The sequence below is a fragment of the Arachis duranensis genome, chromosome 5 (genome assembly GCF_000817695.3).
Source record: "Arachis duranensis cultivar V14167 chromosome 5, aradu.V14167.gnm2.J7QH, whole genome shotgun sequence".
In the NCBI taxonomy this organism is placed as follows: Eukaryota; Viridiplantae; Streptophyta; class Magnoliopsida; order Fabales; family Fabaceae; genus Arachis; species Arachis duranensis.
In genome coordinates this window covers 28,324,344-28,333,945 of record NC_029776.3, presented here as the reverse complement: position 1 = coordinate 28,333,945, position 9,602 = coordinate 28,324,344, and positions in this window count along the sequence as shown.

Genomic DNA, 9,602 nt, shown 5'->3' with positions numbered 1-9,602 from the left:
GACGGCAAGTGCACTGGGTCATACCAAGTAATACCTCATGTGAGTGAGGGTCAATCCCACGAGGATTGATGTACTGAGCAACAATGGTTGAATGATTGGCTTAGTTAACCAAACAGGAAAAGAGTAGTTGTTGTTGTTGTTATATATGCATAATAATAAACAAGAAAATAAAGAAAGCAATAATAGGTTTGGTGTAAAATGTCTTACCAACTATTTTAACAATGAATGATTCATTCTATGGTAAACCATAAGTGTCTAAACCTTAATCTCTTAGTGATTTAGCCTCATTTAACCTTTATTAACTGCCACTCTCGTTGTCACTTAATTCTGATTAGAGGATGAAGTTCAAAAACTAGTTTAATGACACAAAAGCCCTAATTACCCAAACCTAACAGGATTATATGTCACATATCCCAATTAGTTCATGTAATTAGCAATTTAGGAGGAGTTTGTTCTCAAGCTGTAGTTCAAGCGAGATAACTCTCTCGAGAATCACAAGAACTCATGTAGAAAAGGTTCATACTCTCGTTCCACCCAGTTCATAAGATTAAGAAAGAAAACAATCCTTAGAATTGAATCAAACATAAATTAAAATAGAAGAATAATAATTCTAATTCATAGAAATAAAAAGAACTCCTAACCTTAACCAAGAGGGTTTAGTGGCTCATGACTTACAAAGAAAAAAAAGTGAGAATGCGAAAGTGAGGAGTCTCCCTCCCAGAGGAGAGATCGAGTGTGTCCTTGGGGAGGAAGGAAGTCCCCTATTTATAATAAAAACCTCTAAGACTAAACCTAGAATTCAGATCAAATCTAGATCAAATCAATTTTTTTGATTTGAAATTAAAATAAAATATTGAATTCTAAACCTAAAAGATATTGTTTGTTATTAAAAATTACAAAAAAAATAAAATAGGTTAAGAAGTGCTAAATCCACTTGAGAGGCCTAAATAGGAGAGATTCGGGCTGCTGTTGGCAATTAAGCCAATAATGGACGTTAAACGCCCCAAAGGGGTCAAAATTCGTGTATTCTGAGGTCCCCTGCTAGCGTTCAGCGCCGGCAGGGGGAGTTTCTGGTGCTGGTTTTGTCCTTCTTGGGTGCTAAATGCTAGGTTCAGAGTTTAGCACCAGATTTGGCAATGATTCTAGAAGAGAAGTATAGACTATTATATAGTGAAAAGCTCTGGAAGTTGGCTTTCGAAAGCCGTTGAGAATGCGTCAATTGGACCTCTATACCTCAAGTTATGCTCGTTGGAATGCAAGGAGGTCAGGGTTGACAGCATCTAATATCCTTTCTTTGTTATTGCACAAAACTCTGCCAAATTCGCCTGAAATTCATCTGAAATCATAAAAATACCACAAAAAATCAAAGTAGTATCCAAAGAGGATTTTTGCACTAAAATATATTAAAACTTAATAAAACCTAACTTAAAACAACTAGAAAATTCTAGGAAAAAGGATATAAGATGCTCATGCATCACAATACCAAACTTAAACTATTGCTTGTCCTCAAACAACCTAAACAATATAGGACCAAAGAAGAGAAAATGCTTAAGACTTTAAGTTGTCAATGAAGCTCAGGTCTAGTTACGGAATGGGGCTTATGACACTCTATTTCTGAATAGCTTTGGCATCTCACTATCTATTGAAGCATAGAAATATTGGCATCCTTCAGAACTAGAACTCGGATGATATTATAGATTCTCTTCTTTAGGCTCTAATTGATTCTTGAACACAGCTTTTTCTTTCTTTTCTTTGGTGCTTTGCACCTTGAACCTAGTCGTGACTCTAAGTGTTTTGTCTTCAAGCTTAACTTGATATAAGAATAACACAGGCACTTAACTGGGGAACTCTTTGAGTTCTAATTTTTCTTTTTACTTCTCCCAGACAATGGTGCTCAGAGCCTTAGGCATACTCTATAACAGCAATGGGTCATGACTTTAAGTGTTCAGTCTCAAGGGTTGTGATAAACCACTATTTTATGGTTTATATTGTGTTTAATTGTGTGGTTTTATCATGATCCTTACCCATTTATTCATTAATTTAGCATGCATTTATATTTCCTTCCTGAAATTATTACATGATTGAAAACTGCTTCCTAGAGACTTTTAATTATGCATTTTAATTCTCCTTTATTCCATTCGATGCCGTGATCTGTGTGTTAAGTGTTTCAGGCTTTATAGGGCATGAATGAGTTGGAGATTGGAAAGGAAGCTAGAAAAAATGGAGGGAACACAAGAAATTGAGGAGATAACCAGCGAGAAGTGACGCGGCCGCATGGCTCACGCGACCGCGCGAAAGAGAAGGAATCGCAGTGACACGGCCGCATGGCTCACGCGACCGCGCGGATTGGAAAAGCACAAGCGACGCGGAGGCGTAGACGACGCGAACACGTGGCAGGGAAAAACGCGAATGACGCGTCCGCATGGATGACGCGATCGCATGACGTGCGCATCTGCATAATCTGCAGAATTCGCTGGGGGCGATTTTGGACCCTATTTTGACCCAGTTTTCAGCCCAGAACAGCAGACTAGAGCCAAAGAACATGCAGAAACCAAAGAGAACATTCATTCTACACAGTTTTAGTTTTAGATCTAGTTTTTACTCCTCCTCTAGGTTTTTTCTCTAGACATTCATAGTTCTTAGGATTTTATTTTTCTCTTGCTTTTTGCATTGGGATATTGAGAAGAGTTATTACCTCATCAAGACTTCGTCATTCTAGTTCGTTTTCTTTACTTGGCTTTATTCTTCCATATCCTTTACTTTGCTTAATTTTACCATTGGAATATTTTTAGGATTATTTAATACAAGGATTACTTTTATTTTTAATTGACTATTTTGATTTTTATTTACAATGTCTTTCTTTAATTCCTTTTCACATGTTATGAATCTTACATTCACAATGATCCAGTAGTTCCCTAACTTGATGGGGAGTTGATTGAAAGGAACCCTTGAGTTGGAAAGCTCAAAAGAAAGATTGTAATTCGGTTTATTGTTAGATTGCCCTCTAGTCACTAACACCAATCCCTTTTAATTAAGTGGATTGCAACTTGTGAATAGACGTTGCATTCCAACTTGTTTGACTTTCCCCTACCTAGTAAGGGATAACTAAACAGGACAACCTTTAATTATCAATTGATCCTGAGAGTATTCCAACAATAATAGGGATTCCAACTAATCAACTCCCAGTCAAGGCTTTTATTTACATTAATTAATTCTCCAATTTAATTTCCTATTTACTCAACTCAAACCTTTTGAAAAACATCTGATTAATAAAATAGCACACATTTCTGCAACTCGTTAGGAGACGACCTGGGATTCATACTCCCAGTATTTTAATTTTAAATTTCTGTGACACTCTTCTAAATTGATAAGCAGATTTCTGGTTGGTTAAGAACTATACTTGCAACGCATTTATTTTAGAAATTCTTAATTGCCACAAGCATATGGTTAGGAAAAACTACTCTTTTGAGCTTTAGATCAATTTTTACCCTCCTAACCATTGATGCTCAAAGCCTTGGACCTTTTTCTTTTGATTTTTCTTTTCTTTTCAATTCTTTTTGTTGTTTCTTTTGCTTCAAGAATGAATCTTTTTTTCTTATTTCAGAGAATCTATAATACTTCTCTAAGTTCCTGTACCTCAAGAACCAATATTCTCAACTCCAATATCAAATATGCACTGTTCAGTTCATACATTCAGAAATAAAGATAGTGCCACCACATAAAAGTAATCAGAACAACTCATAATATATAACTCAAATCTCATACAATTTACTACTTTCTTTTGATTTTTATTTAAGCTCAGTGAACAATACATGAGACATCTTTCAAAATAAACATAAAATAATAAAATAAAGAACTAAAACTAGAAAGCAAAGAAATCCTACTACTGATCATGCAAAAGCTAGAATAGAAAACAGGTAATAAGCTAAAAAGTACTGGAAAAACAGAAGATAAGATAAGGTAAGAGATAATGAAACTTAACCACCTTAGTTATAGTAGCTGCTGCTCCTTTCTCAGGCTGTGCTCTTCCATGAAGATGATTCACCTTTCTTTGGTGCCATTGATAGTAATATAACCAGAGAGCTCACTCTTCACAACACCAAACTTAAAAGTTTGCTTGTCCTCAAGCAAACAGGACTGAAACTAGGAAGGGACATGAAGAGCACACGAATGAGTACACAAGAAGGTAAGAGTGATAGAAGGGGACGAAGAATTTAAATTTAAAACTCTTTTTTTATGACCCCTTGGTGGCGTCAAACGCCCATTATGGGCGTGAAACGCTCCAAGGGGGGTAAATAGGACGCCTAAATTGCGCATAAAATTCCCAAACTTCTGCTCCCCTCTTGGCGCTAAACGCCCTCCTTGGCGTTTAGCGCCCGTAGCACTGATCCTCCAGGGTGTTCTGTTCTTCTATCTGAGTCTTCCTGTCCCTGTTCTAAGAACTGTACATGATCACAAACATTAAAAAACCTAGAAAAACTTTGAAAATCAAGAAAAAAGAATAAAATGAAATCAAAATAAAACTGAGATAAAACTAAAATAAACTAAAGGATACTTATGGTTGGGTTGCCTCCCAACAAGCGCTTCTTTAACGTCATTAGCTTGACACTTGATTGTTAAATTTTCTTCCTATTCTTCCAGTTGGTTAAAAGAAATGACTACAAGGGAGAAGAGGAGAAGATTAGTGCCCTCGGATTTGAATTCCTCCTAACAAACTTTCTTTTATTGTTATCAGCTTGTTTCTCCTTGCTTGTTAGGGTAGGGGTTGGATTCCTTTTGCTGACCTTCTCTTTTTCATGGATATCATCTTTTGTTCCTTAGTCACAATCCCCTTTTTAGTGCTTTTCTTGATTATCTTTACCACTCTTAGTTCAGGACTTGGGTGTTGTGTGATGGGTGGAGTGTACCCTTCATCAAGAACTTCTTGAATTGGTTGTTCAAAGAACTCACCCTCTATGCCATTCTCTACTTCATTGGAGTGTAAATTCCCTTAATTGTTCCTCCCTTACAACCTCCTTTGTTCGTGCATCTTCCTCGTCTTCCATGTATGAGGGTGGAGAATTCTCTAATTCACTGGAGTGTGTACTCCGTTGATTAACTTCCTCACATTCTTCTGTAGGATCTTGCATTGCTTCTCTTGGTAGGAAGTCTGCTTGTTCCTCTGTCCAATGCTTGGTAATCAACTCCACATCTCTCTCTATATTTTTGACACTCATTCTCATATCATGTATGCAGTTTTGAGTAGTATCCCTTAATTCTTTCATGGCAAGCTCTAGAACTGACAGTTTTTAATATGAATAAGGAGATGAAGATTCTTGATATGAAGAAGGAGATGGTGGCTTTTCATATGAGTAAAAAGAGGATGGCTCTTGGTATGAATAAGGAGAGGGTGACTCTTGATATAAGTAAGTAGGGGGTAAGGATGGAATTTTTTGCAAAATTTTATCTGTTATTTGTTGCAGTTCTTGGTAGGCAAGATCAAAAGATGATGGTTCTTGATATGAACAAGAAGATGAAGGTTTTTTATATAGAAATAGAGGTGGTGGTTCTTGGTGTGAATATGGAGCTGGTGGTTCTTGATAGATGGAATATGAAACATTGACATCTCTTTGCTCTTGACCTTGCCAACTAAAATCTGGGTAGTTTCTCCATCCACAATAATATAAATCACTCTTTGGGTGTGAGTAGTAACCCATGTGATCTCTCCATTATTTTTTCTCAGCACAAAACACCAAACAAAATTAAACACACCAGGTGGTAAACAGGAAAATAAAGAAGAAAGAACAGAAATCTTATTTTATTTTATTTTATTTTATTTTATTGAAAAGAAATAAAATAAAGAGGAATAAAAATAAATAAAATGAAAATAAAGTAAAAGATGAAGAAAAAAATAAAAGAAGAATAAAATCAAAGAAATAAACTGAATAATAAAGGAAATAAAACAACTAATAAGCAAACATGAATATAAAATTCGAACTCAACAAGTAGAATAACTAGGAAGAATAAAATAACTAAGGGAATACCAAACTTAATTTCAAAAATTAAGGGGAAAACTTTAATTAAAATAAGAATTATATTTTCAAATTTTTTTTAAAGAGCAAAATAAAAACAAATAAAAAACTAAAAACGCGTAATCTAAGCAATGAAACAACTAATAGTTGTCAATCACAGTCAATCCCCAACAATGGCGCTAAAAACATGGTGCGGGATTTTAAATACCCACAACTTAACTGGCAAGAGCACCGGGTCATACCAAGTAATACCTCAGGTGAGTGAGGATCAATCCCACAAGGATTGATAGACTGAGCAATAATGGTTGAATGATTGGCTTAGTTAGGCAAACAGAAAAAGATTTGTTGTTGTTGTTGTAAATGCATAATAATAAACAAGCAAATAAAGAAAGTAATAATAGGTTTGGTGTAAAAACAATATAAGAAAACAGTTAAAGCTTCGAAAATGTTTACTTTTTCCGGATTAAAATGTCCTACTGACTATTTTAACAATGAATGATTCATTCTATGGCAAACCATAAGTGTCTAAACCCTAATCTCTTAGTGATTTAGCCTCCTCTAACCTTTATTAACTGCCACTCCCATGGTCACTTAATTCTGATTAGAGGATGAAGTTCAAAAACTAGTTTAACGCCACAAAAATCCTAATTACCCAAAGCTAACAGGATTATATGTCAGATATCCTAATTAGTTCATGTAATTAAAAATTTAGGAGGAGTTTGTTTTTAAGCTGTAGTTCGAGCGAGATAACTCTCTCGAGAATCACAAGAACTCATGTAGAAAAGGGTCATACTCTCATTCCACCCAGTTCATAAGATTAAGAATGAAAACAATCCTTAGAATTGAATCAATCATAAATTAAAATAGAAGAATAATAATTCTAATTCATAGAAATAAACAGAGCTCCTAACCTTAACCAAGAGGGTTTAGTGACTCATGACTTACAGAGAAAAAAAATGTGAAAATGCGAAAGTGAGGAGTCCCCCTCCCAGAGGAGAGATCGAGTGTGTCCTTGGGGAGGAAGGAAGTCCCCTATTTATAATAAAAACCTCTAAGACTAAACCTAGAATTCAAATCAAATTTAGATCAAATTAAATCTTTTGATTTGAAACTAAAATAAAATATTGAATTCTAAACCTAAAAGATATTGTTTGTAATTAAAAATTACAAAAAAAAAATAAAATAGGCTAAGAAGTGCTAAATTCACTTAAGAGGCCCAAATAGAGGAGTGATTCGGGCTGTTGCTGGCATTTAATGCCAATAATGGGCATTAAACGCCCCAAAGGGGTCAAAATTCGTGTATGCTGAGGTCCCCTATTGGCGTTCAGTGCCGGAGGGGGGAGTTTCTGGCGCTGGTTTTGTCCCTCTTGGGCGCTAAACGCTAGGTTCGGTGTTTAGCGCTAGATTTGGCAATGATTCCAAAAGAGAAGTATAAACTATTATATATTATTAGAAAGTTCTGGTACTTGGCTATCTAACGCCATTAAGACCGCATCAATTGGACCTTTGTAATTCAAGTTATGTTCGTTGGAATGCAAGGAGGTTAGGGTTGACAGTATCTACTATCCTTTCTTCCTTGTTGGACAAAACTCTACCAAATTCACCCAAAATTTACCTGAAATCATAAAAACACCACAAAAACTCAAAGTAGCATCCAAAGAGGATGCACTAAAATATAATAAAACTTAATAAAATCTAGCTAAAAACAACTAGAAAATGCTAGAAAAAAGGGTATAAGCTGTTTACGCATCACCTTCAATCACGTATATTTCATTTATTTATCTCACAATGTAGCTATAAAAGTGACTTAACTTTGATTTAATCTAGTATAATAATAGGTATTAATTTTTTTTATTGGCTTTTAGATAATAGACTATGATATCCTTGAAGAATAAGTAATCTTTTTTTTTTAAGAATAGGTATTTTTTTGTGAATAGGTAATTGTTATTAGTTTTTTTTTTTTGGTATCATTTCACTAACTACATTTTTTGTATCAATTAAGTAATGGTTATTAGTTGTTACATCCCCTTGTATACTTTTTTTTGGTAACTTCATCCCTTTATTATATACTATAAACATGCAAATTTGGATTTATACATATCACATCTTATTGTGCTTGATTATGTTAACTTAACTTAAAGTAAGAATAAATAGTTCAATCTATTTCATTCTTAAAGTTTTGCATATTGCTTTTGCATTGAATTTATGCATGTTACATCTTATTGTTTTGGATTTGAATCATGAAAGCTCCTTGTTTAGTTCAGTTTAACTATTATAAAATTGAGTGTTGACTGATATTGTGGATTGAGATTAGTTAGATTTGTAGGAACCGTAAAGGTGGATATGTGTCTAATTTTAGAGGAGGTTATGTCCAATTTTTTCGGGGAGTTTTGTTGAATGATTCGTGTAATTAATATACGTAGATTAGTGTTAATAATATATTCTCTTTGCAGATATGATGACAGGTAGCAGAGGTAGATCGAGTGGATCTCATGGTCGTGGTAGAGGGAGGGATTCCACCGAATCCCCAGGGACTGTTCAGTCATCGCCCTCTATCCTGGCTATCCTGTCGATCCCTCTGATGTCAAAGGCAGGTCTAGTGGATCAGCAGTTCATCATGGTCCCAAACTCGAACTACGTGCCTCTTTCTGCTACGCCTCCTACAGATCCAGCGACAGAGCCCGCGATAGGTGATTCCTTCAGTGCCCCCCAGTAGGATGCCCTCTACCACCGTTCATCATCCGGTTGAGGATTTGGCCCAATGGCATGCAGGCGTGAGTATATACAATTTTTTAATCTTAAGTTTGTTAATCTTAAGTTTATGTGTTTCTATGTGATTGTTAATGTTAGGTTTTTTCTCTAATAGGTTTGCACCAAATAACAATGCTTGCACACAGGAGATCTCCAAGGTCATTAAGTCAATGTATGACCACCCGTGGCCGAGCTACATGAAGATCTTTCCTGAGACCAGAGAGCGATAGTTTCAGAAGTGGGCGGTAGGAACCCAATAATGTTGAATTAATTAACTATATTTGAACTGTATTTTATTCCGATTAACTAATATTGTTGAATCACTTTGTGCAGTTGAAATTCATATGGGATACAGAATATAATCTCATGATCAAAAAAATCTACGACCACCGGACAGCTAAATGACTTTAGCAAATGATAAATGGTGGACGAAATTGTGATCAACAATAATTCCAGGCACTGTTAGAGAAGCTTTTTCTTTCCACAACTCCGTTCAACTTTACCAGCAAGTGTACTGGGTCATCCAAGTAATACCTTACGTGAGTAAGGGTCGATCCCACAGAGATTGTTGGTATGAAGCAAGCTATGGTCACCTTGTAAATCTCAGTTAGGCAGATTTAAATTGGTTTATGATGAGTTTCGAAAATTAATAATAAATAGAAAATAAAAGGGATAGGACTACTTATGTAAATCAATAGTGGAAATTTCAGATAGGCGTATGGAGATGCTGTGCTCCTCTTGAATCTCTACTTTCTTATTGCATTAATCCAATCCTTCTTACTCCTTTCCATGGCAAGCTGTATGTAGGGCATCACCGTTGTCAATGGCTACATCCCATCC